Genomic DNA, 12,669 nt, shown 5'->3' with positions numbered 1-12,669 from the left:
ACCAAGTTAACTGACAAATAGACCAAACTGTATAATAGATCTTAAGATTAACAAATAAATAGCCCATATGGCCAATTGCAAATCTTTTTAGAAACATGCACTCGAGCATCAAAGGATAAATTTTTTACTACCTTTAGTTTAAAAATCATTACCAAACTTCTATTTGGCTATAACTTCTTTTTCAAAGCTTTTGCGTTGGAAATAATTTTTCACAACCAAGTCTACTAGAATATACTTCCAACCTCAATAGATATGTTGATATGAAATCGGAGAGATTATTTGGGTTGAAAAGTCATGACTGTCAGATCTTCATGAAATGTTTGCTGCCCACTACTTTCAGTTCTCTTCTGGATTCAATATTAAATCCACTGACTGAACTATGTATCTTCTTTAAGGATTTATGCTAATCAAGACTGAATGAAGAAGTTTTGGTCTATACTGAGCATAATATTCCTTTCATTTTGTACAAGCTTGAGAAGATATTTCATTCAGGATTTTTTAACATCATGGAGCATTTGCCTGTGCATTTATCATATGGGGCTAGAGTTGATGAACCTATTCAATATAAGTAGATGTACCCTTTCGAAAGAGAATTTCGTACAGACACAACACATCTAATATTATTAACAAGTTATTATGACATAATCATATACATCATTCAAGTATTTAAATAAACTTAAGAGGACAGTAAAGAACAAATTACATCTCTAAGAATTAATATGTGAAGCATACTTAATGTATGAGGCTACCTAATTTTGATTATACTACTTCGATCTTGAATTACAATCAACAAGGAATATTGTACCTCAAAATTTAGGCAATACAGATATATGTCAATCTACTAGTAACATATTAGTATTCAATGGATGTGGCAAGCTAGTAAGTGCTTGCACGGTTTACTATTTGATAGAAAAACAGATGAGAGTTATCACGTTGTACACACTACTTAATTTTGCTGACGTTAAGTCACATCTCGAGTATGTTTAAGTTAACATTCCGTATATTTTTTAGACTCAAACAGAGGCCCTAAATTCAAAACTTTTGTGGTAATTTCGTTAATAGCCTTACGACATCATCACCAATAGAGAAGGAAGAGAGTCACATCTGAATTTCCAAAATCGTTCAAAAGTACGGTATGTATTTTAACAAGTCACTTCTACCTTATATGTCATAATCAATTAACTTAGTGAAAATGATAATAACATAGATACATTTCATGCACCAATCAGATCCATAATGAAGCTAGAGATGTGCAACATCAAGGACTAATGAATCTAGCTTGGGGACCTATGAAAGCAATAAAATGTTAGCCAATTTTTAATGTCGATAGTTACAGATTTCAAACCAAAGTTTGGTGTGAAGGTCGAAAAATAAAAAATTATGGTGTGTAAAAGGGAACAACCATATGAGTAATGACTATGAGTATTATGGGCTCTTACAGGAGGTACTGCAGTTGGAATATCCTGATGAAGGAAACAACTTGTATCTTTTTAATTGTGCTTAGTTTTATCTAGTGCAAAATAGGGGAACAAGAGTGTATCCACTTTATGGTATTAAAGAAGTAAAACAAGATAAATAATATGGAAAGTACGATCCATTTGTTATTGCTAGCAAGGCTAGCCATATTTTCTTTGTTACCTATCCAAGTAGCCTAGGGGATAAACAAGATTGGCTTGTAATTATCAAAACTAAAAGTAATGGATTCATTGAGAATATCACATCAATACCAACAATACATCAAGAAAAGTATATGTTAAACTTTAAAAAGCCTGCTACTTATGGATATGATCAAATTATACCTAATGAGACTGATTTGCAGTTAGATGAAGTAGAATTAGACATTGAGGAAAATATTGAAGATGTTCGTAGTGAGGATGTGGTCTCATCACATCAGATGGAAGTGAATCACCTAGTGAATAATAGTTAGGAGGTAAATGTGTATTTTTGGCTTACAATCTTTCTTTTATGTATGCATTTTTTACATATTATTCTCCTTATAGCACAATAGTTATTTTTTTCTTATACCAAAGTAATAGTAAATGCATGTTGTCTTCTTGCAGCATACCAACAGTTATATTTTTTTTCCTTATAGTACAATAGTGGTAAACACTTTTTTTCCAAACAGCATAGCAGTAGTTACATTTTTTTCCTTATAGCACAGTTACTACTTATTTTTTGCATTTTCAGAACTAAACAACTTTTTATTTTATTTTTTCCAGATAGCTTTTGGTGGTAATGAGGCCAAAAAAATATTTAGGAGCAAGAAGAATACTTGTGGACGATCTAATAGGGGTGCAGGTGCTCAGGGGGCCTCTTCTTCACAACCAGCCACTCATACCCAGTCGAACCCATCTTTGCCTACATATCCCATAGGGAGTCCTCAATTTTACTCCCTAGACCCCCGCTTTCAGTCACCAGACCCTACGCAGATGACTCCCTTCTACTCGTACTATGCCTCACCATCTTCTCAGGGAGTCCATTCTACTTATCACTATCCATCACACATTCCGGCATTCTACTACCCACCACCCCCCTCATCCCTCTGTAGTTGGACCTTCCACTTAGGCTGCAGCTAGACCTTCCACCCAAACTGCAGCAACTTTGACCATAGATGGGCACATGTTGATTCATCCTTAGAGTGACACTTATGCAATGCAAATGCATGTTTTATATTACTCAGATATTTGAAAAGTAATATTTTTAGCTAAATATTTTGTGAAGGTTTTATCTGTCAAAGCAGCTCACGCACAAGACACGAGACATCCAACTGAACAGGTTTGATACTCCATATATTTCTTAGAAGAAAATTCTAAAGGAAGTGTGTGACATATGTTTTAGAGAGATCGAGATTAGTAAGCTACAGTATTGATAACATATGTCCATCTTTTATTAAGCTAATAAAGAATAATCTTCATTCTAATTTGTTATACACAACAAGATTTCTACTGGTTGTCAGGGCATGGTACATATATCAGAACGAATTTTGATAAATGCAAAGCAACTCGCCTGCGAGAAATGTTCACACACATTAGGAAGATAGGGAAGCAAATGCTATGATTTGGAGAGAATATATGGGCCGACCTCAATAGTGCTTGGAGCAACCCAGATTATACAAAGGGGAGGGAGCGGAGCAGAATAAACAGAATCGAGCTTCTAATATTAGGGGCCTGGGTAGCTCCCTCCATACTAGGGGCTCAATTCCACATGCTAAGCACAAGCGACGATTGATAAGAATTTTAACAAATTTAAATAATTTATTTGGTTATGCATATTAATCTAAGTATATTGCAAAAGGAGATGCTAGGTAGAGAATCGAGTACAATTGAGTTAAATAGTAACACCCGCAAGCGCCAAGAGGATCAATAATAGGTAGACGAGTGAGGAGAGCCTATATAGGTATATAAGGTTATAATACTTAGAAAAATATTATGAGTGATGATTATACGATGATTAATCGTATGTAATATTTTGTAGGATGAGTATATACAGCTTGAAGAGAGCCAGACTGCATGTGGTGCGGTATCCTTTGAGATTCCACAGATATTTTTGACTACTGCACTTGAGTGTAGGTGGTAGGCGGATTGCAGAAGGGATGAATTTATGGATTAGGGTCGCAGGCCTACCCATATGAGGGACAATACTCTTGTGTCTCCAGCTACTCTGCAAATAGCCAGAAGAGTTTATAGAGCCAATAGGTGGCCATTTTGACAACAAAACTAGAACATGTCAAAAAATCACATGGTCATGCACATGCAAATACTAGATTGGAAGTTCAAGAATGTTGTTAAACCTTAAGGAACTAGCGCGAGAATCACCAAGAATTGGGGGGGGGGGGGGGGATTTGAAAAGAGGGGGGGGGGGAATTAGTAATTAAAAAAACTATTCTTAACTCCAAAACAACAATATCAATATTTTTGAAACAAATTTTAGAAATTAAAAATACCAAATTCTAATTGATGCGGAAGCAAATGAGTTTATAAAAAATATTAATTTTTCTACAATGATATTTTGATTTACGAAACAAAGCGATAATCACCGAATTTCTCTAGTTATAACCAACGTTTAAAATTGCGCAATAAAAGACACACCTCAGCGCTATTTGGTCCATTTAAGCCTTAAAGCCCACGCAATAAGTTCAGTTTATGAGGCTTACGCCTCAAGTTTACTGAGGCGCGCCTCGCCTCATATATTTAAGGCGCCGCCTCTAAAAAATTAACCTAAAGTTTTTTTTTTCAGTTCAGACCCCCAGTTGCCGACGTGGCGCGCCTAGTGAGATGTCGACGAGGCATCAACATTTAAACCCTGGTAAAGGTCGAATGACAGGAGACGTATCGATTTTGAAGTTCCAAGCTACCAGCAAACATTCGAACTTTCAAGCATTCACTCCGGAGCAATTTCAAGCATTCTTTACTCAGTTTCTTCTAAGATGTCGTCACCCCTAAAGAGAAAGGTAACTTAATGCAATGTTTTATGTTCCGTACTCCGTATTTTATGGTTATGCTATGCGTTGGTGTTCAAGGTTCTGAAGATCTTCGTATTTTATGCTTATTCTATGCGTATGCATTGATTCCCGAAATTATGTTCAAATTTGAAACCTAAACCCTAACAAAATTTAAAGTACCGAGTAATCTATGCATATGTTGTGCGTACTCACTGCGTATGTTGTGCGTATGATATGCGTGTAATCTGCGTGACCCTTGCTTATGTTGTGCGTACCTTCTGCATGCGTATAATTTGCTGTCATGTTTTATTCAATATACGTTCTTGTGCGTATGTTATGCTTACATAATGAGTGACCAGTGCTTACAATGTGCGTACTGTATGTGTTTGTATAATTTGCTTCTATGCAATGTGCGTTATTATGAGTATGGTGTGCGTAATATAGCGTATGTTATGCGTACACTGTGTGACCGTTGCTTACATTATGCATATGTTGTGCGTTTTCTTTGCGTATCTCATTTACTTTTTTTTTATTTATTTTTTAAAATTTTCAGATATATGTTCGTCCAATTACCTATTGATGCTATGTTTCTTCGTTTCGATCAGTCTGTGATAACTTTACTCAGCAAATTACTCCTGAAGTCGTGGACACATTGAAACGTTTAAAGATTATATAGTTTTTGGAATTTCGTGGGTTTGAGCAAAATGTCACTCTTATTTATGAGCTGATCTCAAGGTGGAACATTTTAAAACAATGCTTTGTTCTAAAAGGTGTTGTCATTCCTTTCACTGCTGATGAAGTTGCCTTTCTCACTGGTCTGTCAAATAAAGGAGAAGAAATATCCTGGCTTTCTTTAGCACATACTTCAGTTACATCATCATAAATTAGGGCAGACATGATGGAGTTGAACAAGCAAACCACCCCAGACTATGTTAAGAACGTTTATCATGTATTTATGTTCAAATTTACTTTTTTAACTTAACAACTTCAAAACCTCTCGATTGCTTCAAAGAATAACAAATAATCCAGATGATTTTTTGCCAATAAACTTGGCTAGTTCAATTAGGGAATTTTTAGTTGGAGAGTTTAATAAGGCCTCCTCCAAGATTTCAAATAAGAAGCCAGCAGGTTACATCAACGATTTTGTACCTCTACTAATTGTGAGTGCTAAGTGCTAACTGCTAAACTCATTCAAAATTTTATTGGCTCAATGTGAGTGCTAAAATTTTCTTTCATCTTATGCAAATTTGATTCCTGGAGCATACTTCTTTTCATTCTCCTATGTATCCTAACAAAAGGCCCCGTTTTCTACGATGGGCCGATGATATTGTATATGCTATAGAGATGATCACTAACTTATTTAGTAATATAAGAAAAAGTCAAATTTGTAATGTCCTCCAAACAATTTTCCAGGCTGAAATGGATATGGTTAATGTCGATAAATATCCATCAAACAGCCCTCCATTCCCTGATTCCCCTCATGAAATATCCACCCATCAAAACATCCCCCCAATCTCCCCATCATACCCCACCTCCTCAGCAAGACCTCCACCAATTTCCTCAGCAACCACACTTAAATTTTTCTGCTGAAGCACTAGAATCCCTACAAGAAAGAATAATTAAATCCTGCCAAGAAACATGCACAAAACTTTTTCTTAAATTTGAAGATAGGCTGAGCAGAAAGTTTGAAAACCTAACTAAAAGAGTTGAAGTTATGGAGGTCGAGCTTAATAATTACATTGATCAGAGCATAATACCCACTCAGAAAAGATCTGTTAGCTACTCTTCATCTTACAATAAGAAACATAAATTAGATATCCCTCCCCACAACCCCAATGAACCAATCCCCCAAAATGAGCCAATCCCATCCAGAAAGGAGCCAATCCCAGCAAAAATGCAGCTTATTCCATATACAAATCCAAAAGAATCAATCCCAGTAGATGACATTCAGATAAATCATGTAATTCCTATTTATGCAACAAAAATAGGAAATTACAAAAGTCTGCTGAGTTTGAGTTCTGAGAAAAAAAATTTTATTTATGAATGTTTGAAGAAGTACAATCGAAGATAAAAAAATTGCAACTTATTTTATGTTTGAATATTTTTATGCGTATGGTATGCGTGAGTTATGCGTATAATATGCATTACTTATGCTTATTGTATGCTTATTATACGTGTATGTTATGATATGCATATTGTATGCATATGGTATGCTTATGTTATGCGTATGATCTGTGTATTTTATGCTTATGATACGCGTATGGTATGCTTATGCAATGCGTATTTTTTTTTTTTTTGCAGGGACGATAATATCTTGTTTGTTAGTAACATTTTTATTTGCAGAGCTGAAATTGATGAGTTATTAAGCGACAATTATTTAGGCAATGAACATGTAGATCTTTTTGCCATTTTGTTAGATGAGAAGTGTAACCTTATGTCTGACAAGTACCATAAATTTCTATACATCTCTCCACTCTATTGGATTAATAACTTAGTATTCAATTAATCAGTTTAACTATTGGATTAATAACTTAGTATCTATTTCTTAGTTCTTATATAGTTACATACTTACATTTACTACTTGCACTTGCAGAATAACAGATGAAGGGATAAATTGGCCAAACTGCAAATCAACCATATAACCGAGCATTATGTTTCTTCAAACAACATTTTATTACAGCCAATCATTGAATCATCGCACATTACCTTGCTGGTTGGTTTGCTAAAAGAACAAAAATGGAAATTTTATGACTCGTTGCCTCACCGCGTCAAAGAGCATAGGCTTGTTGTTCCAAAAATGTTATTTACATTGATTTGATTAAAAAATAACTTATTAAATGATAATACGCATAAATTACGCATATCGTACGTATTGTGTAGGCATATTCTACGCATATAATACGCATATCGTAAGCAAATAAATGGCATAGAATACCCATAATATGATGTTTGAAATATTTTTAAATCATACGCATAACGCATGCACAAAATACGCATTTTGCACGCTCATCGTATGTACAAAAGACGCACATAGTACGTATTATACACGCACACATTACGCAGTAAATTTTATTTATCAAAATATATTAAATATTTTAATTAATATTGTTAAATCTCAACCTTACGATCCCGAAGACATCCACGGCTGTGAACAGTAATCCGTGGGAGGACTACAAGGATTGCATTAATTCCTCCCATTGATTTAGGAATAATTATATTCATATTATTATAAGAGTTATTTGTTTCCTTATTGATATACCTTGTATAGATCTATAAATAGGAGTAGATTGCTTAATAAAATTCAAGCTTTTCCCTCTCAAATTCTCTGTTTTCACACTTATAAATTGTAACGATGTAATAGGAAACCACAACACCTGATATGGCAAAGGTTCTTGTTTCAGGAATCTAATTTAGAGAGGTTCTTGTGCTGCTTACTTCAAGTTATGAGGTTAGGAACCTGTAAGGAACAATTCTTTGTGAATCTTGTCTACCCAAAACTGTCACTGCCTGATATCTGTGCTGTTCTTCCGGCTGCGCTTGGTTTCTGGCTACCAGATGGCTGGCTATTGGTGAACACGCCGTTTCCAGCCACTCTACTAGAATGTAGGAGAAGCTTCCCAGATGTAATGATTGATGTTGGCGGAGTCTTGGACTCTACTACAAACCCTCTCTTCACCTTTTGTAATTTAGGAGAACTCCATCCTAAGGAAAAAGGAATTCCCTCTCCTTTTTCTGGTTTCAACTGAAAATGATTCTCAAACCAAAGACCCCCTCTCAAAAGAAAAAAAAAAGATTTATTTATAAGCAACCATAAGGCTAAAGAGGCAATAAATTTATAAACCACCCTTATATGAACAAAAATAAGAAAATAAGGCTATAAACAAGATAAAATAAAAAGACAATAAGACACCTAACTAACTAAAATGGTTTAAAGGTTATTCAAATAAAATTTTATGAATATGGCTATCTCACTGATATGCCCTAGGGTTTCTCAATTTCAGTTTTGCTCTAATTCCCCTCACTTGAAGAGAATTTCTCCACCAAATCCAAAGAAAAGCAATCACAAGAGAAATGTGATGAAGAACAGAAAAACAATTATATTAAAATTCAAGAGAAAATAAGATAAGTTTGTCCAATTCGAGAAGGACAAGGTCTCCCAATACAAACTCTAGAAAAAGCAAAAAGAAAACAATAGAAAAGTTTCAATCAGCATAAAGAAAAACTGACCCTAATTGCCCTCTTAATACCATCCCAAATTCATCCCACATCCCTAAATTACCCCTCCAAAACAACCATGTAACCTCCTCAACAACCATGTAACTTCCTCCAAAACATCCATGTAATCTCCTTCCAGAATTTCGCCCTCCCCCCATGATGCCCACGATCAGGCCCACCGTGGCTTCTCCTTTGCCCACCGTGGCTTCTCCTTGCTCCCAGCTGGTTCGCCCGTCTCCCCTTCTCCGTCTGTAGACCCGCACGGGTTCAGGGGGATGGACCGGGTGAACCGGTCCATCAATACCGCCCTCTATAAGATCAACCTTGTCCTCAAGGTTGAAGTCTGGGAATTGCTCCCGCATGACTTTGTATATCTCCCAAGTAGCCTCATGTGTCGGTAAGTCCTTCCACTCGATGAGCACCTCCTTCTTGCCTTGATCATTCTTCCTCACTTCCTTCACTTGTAGTGGCTCTAGTAAGAATTGCATATCTTCTGTGAGTCCCTGGGGTATAGTAGGAGTGGCCACAGTAGGATCTTCTATGCTCTTCTTCAATAATGATGCATGAAATACAGGGTGGATGGAGGAATGAGGAGGCAACTTGAGACGGTAGGCCACCATCTCAACCTTCCCTTCGATCTCGAAAGGCCCATAGTATCGTGGAGAGAGCTTCTCACTCCTTCTGCTAGCTAAAGTCTTCTGTCGGTAAGGCCGTAGCTTCAGGTATACCATCTCTCCCACCTCAAATGTCACATCCTTACGGTGAGCATCCGCCTTGGTCTTCATGATCTGCTGGGCTCTCAATAGGTGTTCTCTCAACTCTCCCAACACCTTATCCCTCTCCTCCAAGTATTGATCCACTAGATATACATCAATACAAAAACTTACCAATGATCATAATTGTCAAGCCTTATTTAACCCTACTTATTGCTTATTTCAGGACCAGAGATCGGGGAAGAAGATTGGACTTGCTAAGGAGAAAGCTGGATTGTACTACCTGGAAGAACCAAACCAATTTAGTAATAATTACTCCATGTTATCCCTAGTAGATAGGAATTCCACTATTTGGCTTCATCATTATAGACTAGGACATCCGTCTTTTGATATCCTAAGACATATGTATCCACAACTGTTTCAGAAAATAGAAACTAAAAATTTTCATTGTGAAACTTGTGAGTTAGCTAAACATAAAAGAACCTCATTCCCAAACAAAAGTGAGAGATGTAACACTCCTTTCTACCTTATTCATAGTGATATATGGGGACCCTCAAAAATCCCCAATATCTCCGGGGCACGCTGGTTTGTGTCTTTTATTGATGATTGCACTAGAGTCTCTTGGATCTATCTCCTTAAAAATAAATCTGATGTTAGCACCATTCTTCCCGTCTTTCATTCCATGATCCAAAATCAATTTGGGGTAAAAATACGGAGATTCCGCTCTGATAATGCCAAAGATTATTTCAACCAAACCCTTTTCTCATACTTCCAGAATGAAGGGATCATCCATGAGTCCTCATGTGTTCACACCCCACAACAAAATGGGGTTGCAGAGAGGAAAAATGGTCACCTTCTAGCCACCACTCGAGCCTTCCTATTTCACTACAATACACCCAAATCCTATTGGGGGGAAGCTCTTTTAACTGCAACCTATCTCATAAACCGATTACCTTCAACTGCTTTAGGCCTCAAATCTCCAATGGAGACCTTGTCCTCTTTTTACCCAGAGTTTCGAACCCATCATAATATTGCACCCAAAGTCTTTGGATGCACTGCCTATGTTCATATCCACAGCCATGAGCGAGGAAAATTAGATCCAAGAGCACTCAAATGCATCTTTGTTGGTTATTCAGCAACCCAAAAAGGTTATAAGTGTTATCATCCTCCCACAAGAAAAACCTTTGTTTCTATTGATGTTACCTTTGATGAGAAAAATTCCTATTTCTCAAAAACTCATCTTCAGGGGGAGACTGAACTTGAGGAAGATGAGGAAATTGAACTAGCACCTCTTGACATTCCTCCACCACCTCAAAATAATCCACCTGAAACCCATGACAACGTTATTAGATTTGGAAAGGTTTACTCCAGACGTACAAGCTCAAGCTGTACTCCAAAGCAGATCCAAGAATCTGAACCATCTCCTGGAAATAAGGTAAGCTCACCACCTCCCTTATACCCTATAAACAACTCTATATCTTTCAACAATTTTTCATCGTCACACCAAAATTTTCTTGTTTCATTAGAAGATATCCGTATTCCTAAAGATGTTTTTGAGGCCTTATCTGATAAAAATTGGAGAAATGCCATGAAAGATGAAATGCAGGCTCTGGAGAAGAACGAAACATGGGAGATCGTCAATCTACCGATAGGGAAAAAATCGGTTGGCTGCAAATGGGTGTTCTCAGTAAAATACAAAGCTGATGGCACACTGGAGAGATATAAGGCAAGACTAGTGGCAAAAGGGTTTACTCAAACGTATGGCATTGACTACCAAGAAACGTTTGCACCTGTGGCCAAGATGAATACTGTCCGAATACTACTCTCACTAGCAGCCAAGTACAATTGGCACCTGGAACAACTGGATGTGAAAAATGCATTCCTACATGGAGACTTAGAAGAAGAGATATTTATGGAAATACCACCAGGCTTTAAAGGGAAATCTGAAGGTAACAAGGTGTGCAAACTGAAAAAGGCTCTATATGGGCTCAAACAATCACCAAGGGCATGGTTCGGAAAATTCTCCAAATTCATGCTCTTGAATGGATATCAACAGAGTCAAGGAGATCACACACTATTCTTCAAACACTCAGACTCAGGGGGAGTCACAATATTATTAGTGTATGTTGATGATATTATTTTGACTGGAAGTAATGAAGAGGAGAAAGCCAGTTTAAGGAAAAATCTGGCTAAGGAATTTGACATCAAAGAACTTGGTAGACTAAAATATTTTCTCGGAATTGAAGTAGCTCACTCCAGCAAAGGAATCTTCATTTCACAACAGAAATACATCAAAGATCTTCTAAAAGACGAATGTGGACTGACGGGTGGCAGATATGGTTGGGAGGGTTGGTTGAATTTTTATGAGCCATTATTTACAATTTATTGCTTACTATTGTTCAACATTAAAATTTCCACTATATAATGTCGGAACGCTTGCCTTATGGTAATGCATGATTTTCAAACAAAAATAACTCAGGCTCGACATAATCATTCGCATGATTTTCTATTAATATTATTAATAGAATATACATAGGTTCTCTTGTAAAATTGTATTTGTTATAAATATTCTTTTAATTTTTTCTTATATTTTTTATATTGTACATAATCATTAAAATTGTATTTATCAAATTTTATTAAATGTTCTTTTAATTATTTTTTATTTTTTAAGATACGCAATGTTGACGCAGAGAGTACACACATAATACGCATGGTGAACGCATGGTATATACATATATTACTCATAATATACGCATAGATTACACAACATAATATTGAACACGTCCAGTACTCATACTATACCCAGAAAATCATATGTTTTATTAACTATTAATACAAAATCATACATTAAGTTACAGCTGCTACAACTGCTAATTTATAAATACTTTAGAAGAAGTTTTACAAAATAAGCATGGAATATGCATATATTACGTCGTACATACATACAGACCATACACATATAATACTCATATCATACGCATATAATACGTAGTGTTTTGCTTTATCGACGGCTCGATATTATTTAATACTGAACACATCCAGCACGCATATTAAACCCTAAACGAGAGCTGTTCTCTTCGCATTTTGCTTGGAGGTTTGTTCTACTGCGAGACTGCGAGTTGGGTTGCTTTCTCCTCCGTTCGACCGACGCCCGCTTTTGTCCGAGACTGCTGTCTCCTCCGACCTGCATCAGGTCATAAAAAAGATTAATAAGAACTCGTTCACTTCCTATTTTTGCTCAATCAGAATGGTTAGAAATAAAGATAAAGCTGCATCAGGTCATAGAAAAGATCCAGCATG

At 36.3% G+C, this 12,669-nt stretch overlaps 2 protein-coding genes across 6 annotated transcripts in view; one reads left to right on the top strand and one right to left on the bottom strand.

Moving 5' to 3' along the window:
- The window catches only part of LOC114580987 (zinc finger MYM-type protein 5-like), a 49,182-nt gene extending 46,473 nt beyond the window's left edge, over positions 1 to 2,709 (top strand). The window contains exon 2 of the transcript XR_003702787.1: positions 2,220 to 2,709. The gene's annotated coding sequence lies outside the window, so the exon portion shown is untranslated. The remainder of the gene's footprint in view (positions 1 to 2,219) is intronic.
- Positions 1 to 12,669, bottom strand: part of LOC110114130 (EVI5-like protein) — a 122,457-nt gene that overhangs the window by 1,309 nt on the left and 108,479 nt on the right. The gene's annotated exons all lie outside the window — the stretch shown is intronic.

This window comes from Dendrobium catenatum, unplaced genomic scaffold, assembly GCF_001605985.2.
Source record: "Dendrobium catenatum unplaced genomic scaffold, ASM160598v2 fragScaff_scaffold_133, whole genome shotgun sequence".
Taxonomy (NCBI): domain Eukaryota; kingdom Viridiplantae; phylum Streptophyta; class Magnoliopsida; order Asparagales; family Orchidaceae; genus Dendrobium; species Dendrobium catenatum.
The sequence above is the reverse complement of the archived record's forward strand: the minus strand, read 5'-3'. Positions and strand labels throughout refer to the sequence as shown.